Source organism: Hippopotamus amphibius, chromosome 1, assembly GCF_030028045.1.
Source record: "Hippopotamus amphibius kiboko isolate mHipAmp2 chromosome 1, mHipAmp2.hap2, whole genome shotgun sequence".
NCBI lineage: Eukaryota > Metazoa > Chordata > Mammalia > Artiodactyla > Hippopotamidae > Hippopotamus > Hippopotamus amphibius.
In genome coordinates, this window is record NC_080186.1 from 126,394,852 (window position 1) to 126,411,514 (window position 16,663).

The following is a 16,663-nucleotide window of genomic DNA, read 5'->3' on the forward strand; positions in this document are numbered from 1 at the left end:
TAAATTTTCCTGCTTAATCTAGCTGTTGTTGGGTGGAATATTCTATAAACATCAATTAGGTCAAGTTGGCTGAGAGTATTGAAATATTCTATGTCTTTACCGCCATACTTACTCTGTCAATTGCTGAGAGATGTATGAGTCTCCATCTACCACTGTGGAATTGCCTGCTTCTCCTTGAAGTTCTATCAGTGTTTTTCTTTATTTGTTTTGCAGCTCTGTTATTGGGTGTATACATCTTTAGAATTGTTGTGTCTTTGGTAAATTGACCCCTTCGTCATTATTAAATGATCTTATCTAACCTGATAATCGTCTATGCTCTAAAATCAACTTTGCCTTTGACTATATTAGTACTGGAGAACCGTTTTTAATTCTTCGTGATTTTTTATATGATAGTACTTCTGTAGTTATTACAGTATAACTTTAATGTGATTTATTATATTCTATTAAATTGTCATTATGATATGATTTCCTAATTCTCTTTCTCATCTTCCTTTCATCATTCTTTAATGATGTTTTATCACATTTTAAAGAACCAATGGTCAGCATTAATCTATTGTAATGGCTACAGTGTGTCAAGTAGTGTATTATCATTCTGTCTTTTTCTAGTGTATATACCATATTTAGTTTATCCATTTGTCTGTGGATGGACATTTGGGTTGTTTCCACCTTTTGGCTGTTATGAGTAATGCTGCTATAAGCATTCATGTGCAAGTTTTCGTGTGGACACACATTTCATTTCTCTTGGGAAAATATTTTAGGCTTTGTAGGCTATGCTATCTCTGTCTCAACTACTGAACTCTGCCACTATAGCAGGAAAGCAGTGATAGTATAGAAATGAATGAACCTGGTTGTGTTCCAATAAACTATTTACAAAAATGGGTGGTAGGCCATATTTGGACCACAGGCTGACATTTGCCAACCTCTGCACCACAGTTTCATGATGCTGTGCCTCCATGTGGATTATTTACTTTCAGTGTGCTACGTGTTTCATGGACCTTCAGTAGATCTGCATCCTTCAGTTTGGGGAATATTTATGTTCATATGTCTCTGATAGTTTCCTTGCCAGCATTGTGTGTGTTTGGTTTTTTTGGAAACTCCCCTCAGTCCATTGTTAAGCCTCCTGGATCGACCGTCTATCTCATACAATCTTTGGTCTTTATTGGTACTTTTTGGCATACTTTCTGAAAGATTTTCTCAATTTTACTTTTCAACAGAGTCTTCTTTTGATAATTTTCAACCACCATTCCTAGTTGTAGCGGAAACTCCACCGCCAGCTTTTGCAGCACCAGGTGCCTCCACGTCTGAAACCTTTCTGAGCTTTTACAGGCCAAATGGTCTTGCTCCCAATCTATCCTGTTGCAGGTGCAATTCTGTTGAGTCTGGTACACTTCCTCCACCAGCTTCCAGATTCCAAACATTTATTGTCCTCTTTTGTCTGCTGTTGTCTCCTTTCTGGTTCTTTTGTCATTGTTATTTATTTACTGTTATTTTAGCAGATATTTGGGAGAGAATGGAAAAAAGTGGTGTTCAACCTGCCACGTTTAGCTGGAAGTTAGCACTGTTTATTCTTTCATTATTTCTGTTTTCCTGTCTTGATCCATTTCCAAATCCCATTAAAGCTCATTCTGGTTATTCTGCACACTTTTCAGACACTCATACATTTTTGTTTCTCAATGTAAGTAAAACTTTGATCCATTATTACACAATAGACACTAGATGTGAGGTCCTAAGACCTAGGTTCTAGTTCTTAATTTACCGAGAGTCTCTGCAGCTAGAGAGTTGGACTTTTTTCAGGGAAGGGAATCCATGCTGACTGCCTGCTAGTTGCCAAACATAATAATAGGTACTCTCTCCATCCTTGTTTTTATATTTTAGTTTTCATTCTTTCAATAACGGTGTATTTTCCATTCCTTGCTTAAATAAATAGAATCTAACCTATTTGCTCAGAGATACAGCACAGACATAGTTGATTGTTTTATAAATTTTGATGTTCATATTTGGAAACAGATTTATGAGAGAACTTGGAGTTAATATGATGTAAAGATCTGGCCTTAAAATATCCTATGTAGTATTAAAATTTATTCTCTGAGGTGTGATTGATGAGGTGAAATGAATGGGGAAGTAGTTTTGAATGGTTAGTAGGTAATACCATATCATTCTTAATATGTTATTTTGCACCTGGTGCCTGTGTCTGGCTGGCAGGGTAGGTGTGGGGGGAGAATGTTGAGAATCGCGTGGGAGGTTTTCTTGGGGTCATCTTGGGAGTGGAATGCATCACTTCTGCCTACATCCATACTTTGCGTTCCTGACCAGACTCAGATCTCCAGTAGGGTCCCAATGCCTATTCTCCCACCACAAGAACCTGGTCCCATGGCTACACCTCCTTGCTGGGCAGGCTGGGAAGATGGCTGTGAACTCAGGACATGTGCTGGTCTCTTCCATAATCCACTTGGAAAGTTGCACATATATGTGCAGGTGTGTATTTGACATCTGAGTGTATGTGGATTACCGATCCCTTTCCGGAATTTAGGGGCCATCGCCAAGTCTAAGATGCAGAGAATGGGAATCAGAACAGGAGTATGTGAGTTTTAGTTTAGGAGAGGGTTTTGTCTGCTTCATCATTTTGAAAATTATAAGGAGAGGCAAGGTGGACTGAAGTTCGGGGGAAATGGGCTCAGGGTTAGAGAGGCACTATGTACACCTCATTGTGCAAAACAACTTATCACCGCACAAGAACTAATCTTCCCAGGCTCTTCTAGTGTAGCTGCGTTCGTGAGAGTGCATACTGGCATCCTGTCAGCTGAATGTAAGCCCAGGTGGGGTTCTGCTTGGGCTGCTGGCAGCATTGTCATTAAGAAAATGGAGGGGTTTTTTAACCAAAGAACTGTTTTCAGTTCCCAGATCACCTGATAAGTCCTATCTTTTGAGGCACTACAAATAAAAACTAGTTCTCCATCCCATGGGGCTATTAATCAAATAGTGTATGTTTGTTAAAAGCAAAAAAAAAAAGACCTATAGCATGTCTGGTTCATAATACCACGAGGCAATCGTAATTCACCTATGAAATCATGCTACTGTGCTTTTATCTGGGCCAGGACTTACCTGGCCATCCTTCTGGTTTGCCATTCGTCCCTATGCCAGGGGATGGGAGCAGAGATATGAGCTGGGTGTTTCTTTTATGCCATTTGTGAGCCTCTCTCAACTCCTGCCCTTAAGAAAGAATGAGAGAATTCAGAGCTCAGTGGGTTAGGTGGGTGGCTGTGTTACTTCTGTTTCATTATTATTGACCAACTTTTGAGACTTGCCCTTTTCTTTCCCCCCTACCACCTATCTAACTCTATAACCTAGTGGTCCTTTTCGAAAATCTGGGAGAAAAAAAAAACAGCATTTGGATATCACCTCTCACCTCTAAATAGAAAAAGGTTGTACATTTTAAATTCTAAAATTACAAACAAGTTGATTGGCCAATTTGTTTTTCAACAGATGTCAACATTTTCCACCCCGTGTGCCTTTCAGCTCTTAGGTTTGTCCTTTTGCATAAGAGGCAGTTTCAGGTCAGTGTTGTGCTGCTTTCTACGCTCCCGATGAAGCTGAGACAGTTTGATTGATGTTATCAGAAAGTTGTGACAGCGGTGAACTTAACTCCACAGCAGGTTGGTGAGGTCACGCTGGCATCCTTCTCAGTGCCTTGGCAGGATTAGAAAAGAGGCTTGTGCTCAAGTTCCATCCAGGACCAGCGCTGGACAGGGGACCTCCCAAATCCCAGGATCTGCAGCTCAGCAGAACTGCACAGTGGTGCTGATTGACAATCCGTTGGGGGGTGATCATCATCTCCTGCTATTATGAAAGAACATATTACCAGAAAAGAAAGGGAGGGCTTATTTGGAGCAAGGCACCCCGGTAGGACCTGGGTGGAAATGGCTCTGCAGGACTCCTGCAGCAACAGGAGTACTTGACTCACATTTAATTGGAATCTGCCTATGAAGAGCTTTAGGTGTCCCTCTATTTGGCAACATACCGTTTTCGGCTGGATTTTATTCTAGGTCTTCCCCAAGTAGAAAAGGGCTGTTCAGAGGGATGCTTACTGAGTGGCAATTCAGGAACCAGTCAGCCAACCATGAGCTCAAGCCATTCTTCCTTGCAGCTGTGCTCGATTATGTGTTTAGTTGCCACTGGTAATGAGTCAAAAGCGACATCTGCCGAGAGCCGGGGTTGGCACTTCCAGGGCGGTCTGCCACCTCTCCATCAATTGCTCCAAAGAGGTTCCAAGGGTGTGGAGCAGATAAAGCTGATTGCTGGATGTGTGGTTCTTTGAGGCTGTTTTTGAAGGAACTTGGGAAATGATTGAATTTGACATTGAGTGACTTGCCAGTGAGTGTCAACCTCTTACACTTTTTGTGTCCTGGTTGCTTTTGTTTCAAATAGAAGGCTGCTTGAGGGGTGAATGCAGTTTGGGTTGAAGGTACCGTAGAGAGTTCTCTGAATTGTAAAGGCTCCTCCTTTAGAGTCATTCATGTCTTGGGTGATTTTTGAAGCTGAGACTTTGGAACAGATGACAGGAAGCCCTTCCACTAAATTAATTTCATTCATTTTGTAAGTCTTTTCTGTATGCTGGGTGGGGATAAATATATTCCCTTTTGTACGGGCCATCCCAGAAAATGTTTTCATTTTGAATACAGTGATCTAAGGAATAAGGTTATTACAACAGCTTCTTCTCTTTTTTTTTTTTTGAAACAAATGTGAGTAAAGGGCAAGCTCTTTAGAATTTATTCAGGAATCCACTATCTGGATAACTCCTCTTGTAGTGTGATATGATCTTTTCCCCACATTTCTTCAAGTGGTTTGATTTCTTATTTTCTGGATTTGATTGATCCCTTCTTTCAGAGCAATTAAACTAGATAGTTAAAACTTTTAAGGAAAAGGACTAAGCCTTGTACATCTTGGGTCCTCCCACAGTGCCCCACCCAGCACCATGCCTAGTAGACACTCCTTAGATTAAACTGTATGCATCTCCTTTGACTGCTGTAATAAACTGCCACAAACTAGGTGGCTTAAAGTGAGAGAAGTGTATTCTTACGGTTACGGAGACCAGAAATCCAAAATGCAGGTGTCAGTGGGGCCATGCTCCCCCCAGAGACTGTGGGGAGACTCAGTTCCTTGCCTCTTTTCACCACTGGGGGCTCCCAGCAACCCCTTGGTCGTCCCTAGCTGTGGCTGCAGCATTCCAGTCTCTGCTCTGTCCTCCTGTCACCTTCTCCCTGTTTGTCCAAACCCCTCTCTGTCTCTCTTGTGATGGGTTCCAGGCTCAGCTGGATAATCCAGGATAATCTCCTCATCTCAAAATCCTTAATTTAATCCCGTCTGCAAGGGCCCTTTCTCCAGTCATGGAGCATGACAGGGACTTATCTTGGGGAGCCATTATCAAGCCCACCACACCCGTGTACAGTTTCTGCATATTCTTGTGGACAGTCATTGGATCTTCACCAGAAGCACTTAACTTCAAGGATATTTGCTTCTGTTTCATTTTTGGGAGGCTGTTTGCTTCAAGTCACTTCTGTTTTAATATCCTCTTGTTCTTTATTCTTTTGTTGTTAGAATATCAAATTATTCGCAGTGAAAATGGCCTTCACGGCAGTGAGACTGGCTTTGGTCTTGGCGGTCTGTGCCATTGATAGCAAGCTTCACATTCTGTTTGGGACTGCAGACAAGGTGTTATCACTGTTGCCACTGAAACTAATGACAAGCTAGGTGTGGTGTCCATGGCAGGTTTATGGAGCCTGTATAGGTTAGAGGGCTTGTGTTTACAGTAATGTAATTCCCCCATAATCTCAATGTTGAGTATTTTACTCTCTAAATTTCATTCCTATTTTTCACAGTGTGCTTCCTCTAGAATTCCCAGCTCCATCATTCTTCAAATCTACTGGGGCCGACAAGCCCTGATTCCCACCACCTTTTCCCTGTACCTCACTCACCTTACTCCCCTCCTTGGCCAGCTGCAATGCCTTGGCCAGTCATTTTAACCACACCCTCGATTTCTTTCTTCTCTGTCTTCACTGCACTCTCTTGGCTAAACCTTAACTCAGGTTAATGCCACCCATGCAGCTGAATGTGATTGCTTTAAATTCAAGATCACTGTCCTCTGCTGGGCCCTTGGGCTGCTCAGCAGTCACGCTGCTCTTCCCAAGTCCATCCACTCTCTCACTCCCCCAGATGAATATTTTCTTTCTTTTCTCTGATCAGACCTCCCACAATTTCTTCCACATTTCTACTCACAGGTTCCTATTTAAGACAATAGAAGCGATGAGAAGAAAATTTCCACATTTTCCACCTGCATCTAGTTCATGGACGCTGACTTCCGTCCAATTATGAGGGGTAAATCACCTGACCGTTCCCCTAGCAAAGGCCAGTCTTTCCACTTATGTTCCAGATCCCATCCCCACTTGCAAATCCCCAAATCCTTCAAATCCTTCCTGCCTTCCTCCCTCCCTCCCTTCCTTCCATACTGGACTTTTCCTACCAGCCCATAAACATACTGTTATTTCTGCCATCATAAAAGCTTTCTCTTGATTCTACTTGCCCTTTCATTCACCACTGCATTTTCCCTCTCTCTTGTACATTCAGACCCTTTAAAAGAGTTGCCTATATTTGCTCTAATTATCTCTTGAGACCGTTGTCATCAAGCTGTCATATCATCCCTCCTCTCAAATGGTTGTTGTCAAGGCCATCAAAACCTTCATGATACCAAATGCAATGGACTGTTCTCAGTCCTCATTTTTCCTTGACTTATCACCTTAACACTTAACACAAATGATCCTTCCCTCTTCCTGTAACAACTTTCATCACTTGGCCTCTAGACCACTGCACTCTCCTTTCCTCCTGCCTCTGCTCCAGCCATGTTGGCCTTCGCGCTCTTCCTCAAACCTGCCATGCCTGTCCCTACCTCAAGGCTATCTATTGAGCATTTAGTACTTTATAAACCCAAAACAAAACAAAATAAAACCACTGTATTTATGCTCATTTATACTCCCCCAGTTTGGGGACAATCATGTGTGTTGGGGGGGTGGGAGTTTAAGCATAATTTGCTTGCTATTTGCTAAATAAAAATTCTTTCTATGTGAAATGATTATACTTAAGACCCTGTGACTTATGTCATTTTACAGACTTACCTCTGCATTTTGCAGCTTCCCTAAATCGTTGACCTCCTCACTGTCTCATGTATTTTTTTAACCACTCTGGCTCATTTTAAAATTATGGTCTTTTATTTCTACTGGGGTATACTCAGAACTCATTGGCACCGTAGACGTAGAAGAAGACTGAAGGTATCCCTAAAACATAAGTAGAAGTTCACAGATGACAGAGGCCAGGATCATGACCATGTCTTCCCTCCTCCAGGGCCTGTGAGGGAAAGAACACAGGCTGGGTGCTGGCTCAGCCACATAATTGGCAGTGCGACCTCAGGCAAACCCTGTAACCTCCATGAGCCTTCCTTTCCCATCTGTAAAGGGAAAAGGCTTGAACCAGTTCATCTCTGAGGCCCTTTGTAGCCCTAACCATCTGTGACCTTGGGCAGGGGCACCACTCAGGCCGTAAACACCTGCCAGATTATATTGAGGTCTCTCCTTTTTCTTACCTGCTCCTTGCCAGCTTTCATGTGAAAATTTTCCACCCAACAGCAACAGCAGAGGCAAAGCACTTACAGCAGGTACCACCCCTGCCTGCCAAATCTCTCTGCAGCCTAGCCACTGCCTGCATGGATGGGCTTTTGCGTGACATTGGCCAGCTTTAGTCCCCTTCCACAAATACACTTGCAAATACTCCCTTGAAGGGTGAGAAACTGCCAGTGGTACCGGCAGTGAGTTTTATAGTGATTTTTTGATGCTTTCCATGTGACTGTGGGTCTGAGGGCGGTGTGTTTGGTTGGGTTGTATTGACAGGTTTCCCGTGGACATGGTTTACACCTGCTGGCCATACAGGAGACAGAGTGTGGCGAAGAGCTCCTTGTTCCTCTGGCCCTCTGCGAGTCTCTGTGCGTGGTGCTAGCTGTCTCTGCAGCCGTGACCTCTGCCAGCCTGTCTGCCCTTGCACCTGACACATGGCTGCCAGGGAGGAGGGCCTCGGACTGCTCAGCTTAGACATGCCGAGGCCGCTCTTGGAAAGCATTTCCCTGAAAGGATGCGGGCAGGGATGAGGGATGACCATGAAAGCATGCTGCTGCCAGCCAGGCTGTGGATTCGCCTCATCTTTGATCCTTGCAATTGCCCTTCCAGGTGAGGCTTTGTCTCCACGGCAGGAACAATGGGATGATGAGAGTGACCTATGTGTTAATTAGCAAGCAGCAAAGAGCTGAGCTGAATTGGATCCCGGACCTTTCTGACCCCACAGTGCATGCTGCCTGCATGGCTCTACGCTCCTGTGAGATAGAGCCAGTGCTGCACATAGATCCCTTATGGCTAATTAGGTTTTCACGGGTTGATCCGAAACCCAGCTCCTAATTCTGTAACCTTGTTATATGGGGAAAAAAAGGGAATTCCAATGTTGAAAAAACATAAACTTTGGTAATATTAACCTTTTGCAGGTTGGGCGGGGGTGGGGGCTTGGTTTACTTGTCATTTTCACTTCCATTTTTGATCATTACTCAGGCACCTCTTCTCAAAACTTTAGACAATCGAGGTTAGCTGAGAATTGGCCTGTGGCTGGCCATATTGTGTTTTTTCATGTCTCTCTTGCTAAAAATAAAAGAACAAAGCATCACCTCCACCAACAAAATCATACACCGAGAAAAATCAGGCAAAGGGGATGACTCTAAGGCTTTCTTTTAAAACACATGGATCTTGAGGTTTGAATGAAAACGATGCTGTTTTACCATTCATATGTTTAATTGTGACACAGTACACCTGCTTACTTTGAAGAAGAGAAGTAACAGAGGTTTAAGGAGGGGGGAAAGTGACGTGGACACCCGTACCTCTTCTCCAAGGATATCCTGATGAGTTAAGCATAAATGAATCAGAAACAGATGGATTTTCTTTTGCCCTTGAAATACACATGGGTCTAAAAACCAAGGGAAAATATGCTTGGCAGAAAAATGTTCTTTGTGGAAGTCCAAATGTTTGAATTAGAATTTAAGATTTTCATAGGTTCCAGCAAGTAGTTGTGTGTACTCCTCTCTAACTTAGATGGGGTATGTGCCTAAGCAGAGCCTTTAAACTATTCTGCGGAGCTGCTGTCAGGGAGGCGTGACAGTCCTGTAAAATGGCATAAGGCACAGGGCCTTATATGCAGACTCATTTCACATGGGTTCTTGGGTATTGAGTAACATGAATTTCATGTAATTTGATTCTTGAAAATTTCAAAAGGTTTACCTCAAGCTGTGTGTGTGAAAGTGGAAACAATTTCAAAGGGATCCCTCCAGGTGCTGTGCTGGGCATCTTCACTCTTTCTCCCTCTGCCAAGGGTGGCGTGACATCTTCATGACCTTGTGCTTAACTGATTCTTCTTCAGTTTCTTTGGTCATTGTTTCAGGTTTGATTGAAGCCAGTATTCCCCATAGTTCGTTCCACTAGCTGCAGATGTTCCTATGAACGTTGACTTAACTTTGACCTGACTGTAAACTGGACAACTACAGAAAGGTGTCCGTTAGATATCAGGAAATCCTCCTGAGCAAACCAAAGCTGAGGAGTAGAAGAGATCAACCAGTCCCTGTGCTCTGATAAGGTCCTTCATTATTGACTGGCTGACCTTGTTGTGGGATCTTCGAGGAACTGTGGAAATGAAGACATTTTCAGAAGCTAGTAACTCCAGGCAGGTCCGCGGCTTTCCCTTGCTGTTTCTGGCTTGGTGTTTTGCTACCATCGTAACCTAGACATGGAGGAGACCCATTTTCGGGGGCGGGGGGCGAGGGCGCACATCATGAAACACCTCTTTGCCTGATGCCTCCGTGCCTGTCGGGCGGGAAGATACTCCTCCTTAAGCTTCTGCTGTTCCCCACACGGAACTCCTATCAGGTGTTTCTGTTTCTTTCTCACAAACATCCATCGGTTCCCGCTGTTACTCTCCATTTGTAGAGCCTGGTCGCTTTTGTGTAGAGTCTCGTCATCTGATTTCACTAGGACTGCCCTACTTTCCTTCAATTTCGAGAAGATTCTATATCTTCAAACCATTTTTATTTTGATAAATCCTTGGTCACCTTGCTTTTGCTAGTGAACTATTTCTTTTAGCATAAATATGATATTGCTTAACCTTGCCACACCTTCCTTCATTAGGGTTTTTAACTCCTACAGTTTCCTGCTGGTTTCAAGTTGGTTTTGGGGTTTTCACCAAACTTGTCTCCTCTTGGGTCCCCTCCATTCCTTTTCTTTCTTGTGAATTATGTTATATGCCATTTCCAGTGTCTAAAATACTGACTTTTTCCACCTCATCAGCATCTTTTATCTCATTCAAAAATGTTTGAGATTCTCTTAAAATAATGTATGTGTGACTGGTAAGAATGATGCATAACTGTTGACATGTAAAGTTCCGCCTCAAGGGAAGCTCTAGCTCATTTAATGAAAGAATGACTGTAGCGGTCATAATGAACCTTGCTGGGATTTCTGTTTTTTCAGCTGGTGTTTGATGTTCCGCATGATTCATTCATTTCCTTACATATATTGGACTTGTGCCATATTTGTGTATGGTATTAAGCACTGAGGATAAAAATATGAATAATATGTTACCCCTCCCTTTGAAAGTAATAATCAGAGGTAGACAGACATGTATAAGTTATACTGCAGTAGACTGTATCTACTATGATGAATATTTTACCAGAGTCCGGTGGGCACACGGAGGAGGGAGTGATAAAGTCAGATCAAGAAAGGGAGGGTGTCACCAAGAATGTGATACTGGATTTGAATCTTCTTGGCTGCAGGGAGGCATGGGGAGAAGCAGGATAGCATTGCAGAGGCATGGAAGCATGAAGAAGAGAAGGGTGTGTTGGGGTAGCAGGAAGAATAAAACAGTAAGTGTAGTTAACACGTAGAGTGTGGTAGGATCACTAAGACAGGGTGGTAGTTTAGATCAGATTTGGGAAAACTCTGCAAACTTTGTTAAGCAGTTTGATGTTAGCCCAGAATTATTAAAGTTGTTTCATGCTTCTGTGTGTGTGTGTGTGTGTGTTTAGCATAGTGAGATGATCCAATTTGTTTTTAACATTGTAACCCTTACATCACTGTGGAGAATGGATTTAAGGAGAGAGAAGGATTGCAAATGGGGAGATGAGTGTTGGTGTTAAGTATTCCAAGGATCTGGATGAGGGATAATGAGGGCTTAAACAGTCAGCTGTAAAGAGGACAAGCTCCTGCAATAGAATTTGATAGCAAATGAGTTCAGGGGCCAAGTAGAGAAGGAGAATCAACTTATGACTCTAAGAAACAAGTAGCTTGTGTGGATGGCAATGCAGCTTACTGGGATAGGACTATAGGAAGAAAAGTCAGTTTGGGGTGGGTAGATAAAGAGTTTAGTTGTTTCCTTGTTGAGTTGGAATTGGCTGGCAGGCATCCAAGTAGAGCTGCCTGGTAGGCATTTGGAAACAGGAGATGCATATACAAAAGAGGGAGTTTGCATTAGAAATAGCAACCTGTCATGTCCTTAGACTCTATGGCCTGGATAATGCTACTTTTTATATACACTTAAAGTTCTTAAGGACAGTCCTACTTATTATGCCTATGTTACTTTTTTTCTCTTATTTTCACATTTTCTTGACAAAATGTTCCATTAACATCCCTTCTGTGGCTCCAGATTTGATGTTGACTCCTTTTGTTTTCTAATAAGAGTTGCTGGGAAAAAATAGTTGTCTATGAAACAACGGACAAAGGATTAACCTCCAAAATATACAAGCAGCTCTTGCAGCTTAATACCAAAAAAGCAAATAACCCAATCCACAAATGGGCGGAAGACCTAAATAGACATTTCTCCAAAGAAGACATACAGATGGCCAACAAACACATGAAAAGATGCTCAACATCACTCATCATCAGAGAAATGCAAGTCAAAGCCACAATGAGGTATCACCTCACACCGATCAGAGTGGCCATCATCACAAAATCCGGAAACAACAAATGTTGGAAAGGGTGTGGAGAAAAGGGAACCCTCCTGCACTGTTGGTGGGAATGTAAGTTGGTACAGCCACTATGGAAAACAACTTGGAGGTTCCTTAAAAAACTACAAATAGAACTACCATATGATCCAGTGATCCCACTCCTGGGCATATACCCAAAGAAAACCATAATCCCCAAAGAAACATGTACCATCATGTTTATTGCAGCACTATTTACAATAGCCAGGACATGGAAGCAACCGAAATGCCCATCAACAAATGAATGGATAAAGAAGATGTGGCATATATATACAATGGAATATTACTCAGCTATAATGAGAGATGAGATGGAGCTATATGTAATGAGGTGGATAGACCTACAGTCTGTCCTACAGAGTGAAGTCAGAAAGAGAAAGACAAATATTGTATGCTAACTCACATATACGGAATCTAAAAATGGTACTGATGAACTCAGTGACAAGAACAAGGACGCAGATGCAGAGAATGGACTGGAGAACTCGAGGTTTGGCGGGGGGGGGAGGGTGGTGAAGGGGAAGCTGAGAAGAAGCGAGAGAGTAGCACAGACATATATATAGTACCAACTGTTAAACAGATAGCCAGTGGGAAGTTGTTGTATAACAAAGGGAGTCCAACTCTAGGATGGAAGATGCATTAGAGGACTGGGACGGGAGGGTGGGGAGGACTCGAGGGAGGGTGGGGGGGAGTTGAGGGAGGGAGGGAATATGGGGATATATGTATAAAAACAGATGATTGAACTTGGTGTACCCCCCAAAAAATAATAAATAAATTAAAAAATAAAAATAAAAATAAAAGAAAGAGTTGTTATTTTTGGCCTCAACTTCAGACCTTTTGGAGAGATAATTTCATTTCTTTATGCCATTTTGAAGCTGCAGATTTTTGGCCAACTTTTTTCTTTCTTTTTTTTTTTTTTTTTGTCTGTATCATAAGAGGGAGAAGCCAAGCATGTTTTTCCTGGTGTGGACATTTTGGGCAGATGATTTCCCAGCTGTCGTCTCTTAGAAATCTTCCCATTCTTCTCTTTATCTCATTGGTCAAAGCAGAAACTCTGAAGGTCTATAATGTTCAATTTGTAGTTATAGAAATTCATGGTTTGGTTGCCAATCAAAGCAGCCAATGTTGTTGTTAGCATTGTTAAAAAGGCTTCAAGTATTAATCTAGTTTTTGAGTAGTTGTGACTTATTCCTAATTTGAGGAGACCACTCTTCATATGACTTCAGTATAAGATATAAATTTTCTTAGTTGATACAATCTTGAAAATATGTCCTGTCAGTGGGGAGAATATTTCATATGCTACTATCCAACATACGCCAGACCTCATTTTTCAAAGATCCTGAGCTTTGTGTATAGTGTCAGGGGTGTGATATTAAATACTTAACAACTAGCATATTTATATATAAATGTTTATTTTAAAATATTGTATGGTTCCACCCATTTATATGAGGTATGTAGTAGGCAAATGCATAGAGGTAGAAAATAGAAGAGGTCAGTAAGGAGCTAGGGGAAGGGAGAGTTAATGTTTAATGGCTACTGAGTTTCTGTTTGGAATGATGAAAAAGTTCTGGAAATGAGTAGTGATGATAGTTGCACAAAATGGTGAATGTACTTAATGGCACTCAACTGTACACTTAAGAATATTGCCTGTATTCTCTAGGTAAAGTATGTACATCATAAATCTGCCTACCATGTAGTGTCACTCAAACTACTCATCAAGTTATTGTAATCATTTCTGTTATTAGCTGATGCTTAGAAATTGCTGGTGTGATCTTTTTGATAAATGATATCTTGGTCTGAGTTCTGATGTGATGCAGGGAACTGGGTCAGACTCTTCCAAGTTCTCCATTAAATTGATGGTCATTAGGTTTTTGGCACTGGTGCTTTGTTGCAAGTGGGTGATGCTCACCTGGAAGCCAGCCCTTCCCATGTGACCTTGGAAGAGTCCATACTTTGACCTTCACTGAAAGCATCACTGTCAGCCTGCCTGTCGTAGCCCCTCACATGCACTGAACCACACATGGCCTTGTGCTGCCACCACCTAGGTCATGTCAGCAGCCACCGGAAGCGACTCACCTCTGTGCTGGCACCCCTCCGAGGTCCACTTCCTGCTCCCAGGCTGCCATTGGATGACATAATTAGGTAGCTTGTAGTCTCAATAAATAGAGGTTTTCTTTTTATCAACTGCTATGGAAGTATTTCAGTATTTTTACCACCAGAACAGACAATCTGAATGTCAGCCTTGGTTACTGACTACAACGTGCTTTGCTTATATGAGAGCCTATAAGAACGATGTTAACAGTAGATGATAATGGGTTATTCCTTAGAGTTTAACATGTTATACCTGGACATGACCTAGATTGCCATGTTGAAGTCTTGGATTTTGAGTCATCAGAGATATTGCCATTGATTTTGAGATGGGTAAAAAACTATTCTTACCTCATCACATCTTACTTTGCCTCTTTTCTATATGGATAAGAATAGCTTATGAATTCTGACTTTGAACCATTTCAGAAATATGAAAATACTGTGAAAGCTCCTCAGGTCACTCCCTAAAGACCATCATCATGTTCCATAAATATGTACTCTTATTTGTATTATTTTGCATTAAGCATTATTGTCACCCCTTAGAAAATCTGCCTCTGCCACAAATGAGTTGTGTGTGTGTTAATTCTTTGTCCTGAAAAATAAGCTCATAGTGTGAATGTGAACAAGGAGAGTGAGTGAAGTACTATCGTTCCTTTATTAACTACTTGTGCAAATCAGCTCTGCTGGTGGCCAGATTGACATGGTCTAGTTAATAACAGTTACCATTTATTGAGCCAGGCATTCTGTTAGATTTTTTACATAAATTATTGTCAGAGTGATCATAAAATTTAATGTTCAAAGAGGTGAGCTTTTGTGAGTGAAAGTGGACAGTAAAAAATGAAAATGATAGACGTTTCTGAAAAACATTAATCAAGATTGGTTTCAGTATATATACATAATGTTATTTTAACTTTTTCTAAAAATCTAAGATAACATTGCATATTAAGTTTAAAATGTATTTATATTGATTACCTGTATATTAAAACCAACAAAGGTAGAATAATTATTCTTGGGACATATGTACATAATTAAGTCAGTTACCTTGGCATTTCTCTAATACTATATCTCTAGTATTTTTCTAAAGATTATACATGTATATTTTTTTCAGGTGCTAAAGGGGAGCGTTTTTATTTTTAAGCTCTTTATTGGAGTATAATTGCTTTACACTGTTGTGCCAGTTTTTGCTGTACAACAAAGTGAATCAGCTATATTTATACATATATCCCCATCTCCCCTCCCTCCTGTAACTCATTCCCACCCTCCCTTCCCCAGCCCTGTAAATCATCACCAATAAAGATTATATTTTTAAGTGTGATTTTATGTATGTAAATAGTTGCCTGCAAACTTTTCAATTTGTATTTTGTGATTAATACATTTGAAACTACTCTTTCCTCCAAATGTCTCTTCTCTGTAGACGCTAACATTTCTGATAGAAAAAAAATGTCGTCAGTTCCTACAAGGGTATATGGTAAGTCAGAGAATATTTTGATAAATAGAAAATATTGTCTCATCTGTATTTTCCCATAATTAAATATATAATTATTTTAGCCCCAAGAAGTTTACCATCTTTGGATCTCCACCTAGAAGATATTTTTTGACAAATACTTTTACAACATAAAATTCATTAAGTAGCTTGCCTTTATTTATGATTTTATTTAATATTTTGCTAAATTTCAATGCTGTGAAATTTGAGCCCTTTGGAATTTTTCCTTTGTATTGAATATAAGTTTTCTAATTTGCAAAGATAGGAATTCTGGAATTCCATCAAAAGATTCTCCCTACCAGTGGATCTAATGCAAAGTGCAGTAGAGAACTTCAAATTAAATTTTGCATGCTATTTGAGGTGCTCTATTAGTTAATTATTTCAGTTGCTTCCTTTTGTAGGGATTAATTTTAATGTCTTCCTGTTTGAGAGCTTTGATTTTATAATCGAAATATGCTAAAAGCTTCTAAAACGTTAAGTGTTTTGGCATTTCATCCATTGGAACTTTGATTACTTCATATCAAAGATTTCTAATGGATTTTGAACAGAATGCAATAAAATCTAAAGGATTTGTTTACAAAAATAGATCAACACCATTGTAGGATACTGGGGTTTATTTATGAAATATTTCTACAAGCTTTCTAAAATCCTATTGATGATTGGGAGCAAAGAGAAAAAATGCATACTACATGTGTAAGTAGCATCAGATTTGCTACCAAAACTTTGTTTCTGTTTGCTGCTGCTGCTGCTGTGTGTGTGTGTGTGTGTGTGTGTGTGTGTGTAAAATATAACAATATTTATTTATAGTTACTATTTAACTATGCATATAGAGTTATATATATAATTTATTTTAGTTACATAAAATAACTATAAACCAAAATCTATAAAACGTTTACATTTGTATATGTGATATATATATGTATCTATCCATATATATGTATATATACAGTTAAAATAAGTAAAATAAAAATTATAAGGCATTGATCATAATA

General features: G+C 40.6%; 1 protein-coding gene across 2 annotated transcripts in view; it reads left to right on the forward strand.

Moving 5' to 3' along the window:
- LOC130848966 (serine/threonine-protein kinase MARK2-like) overlaps positions 1-15,621 on the forward strand; it is an 88,036-nt gene extending 72,415 nt beyond the window's left edge. The window contains exon 8 of one of the 2 annotated variants that reach the window (XM_057727474.1): positions 15,603-15,621. The gene's annotated coding sequence lies outside the window, so the exon portion shown is untranslated. Of the gene's footprint in view, positions 1-11,802; positions 12,744-15,602 lie in introns of those variants that run through there. The other variant, XM_057727460.1, reaches the window with a different exon arrangement.
- The last annotated feature ends 1,042 nt before the right edge of the window (positions 15,622-16,663 follow it).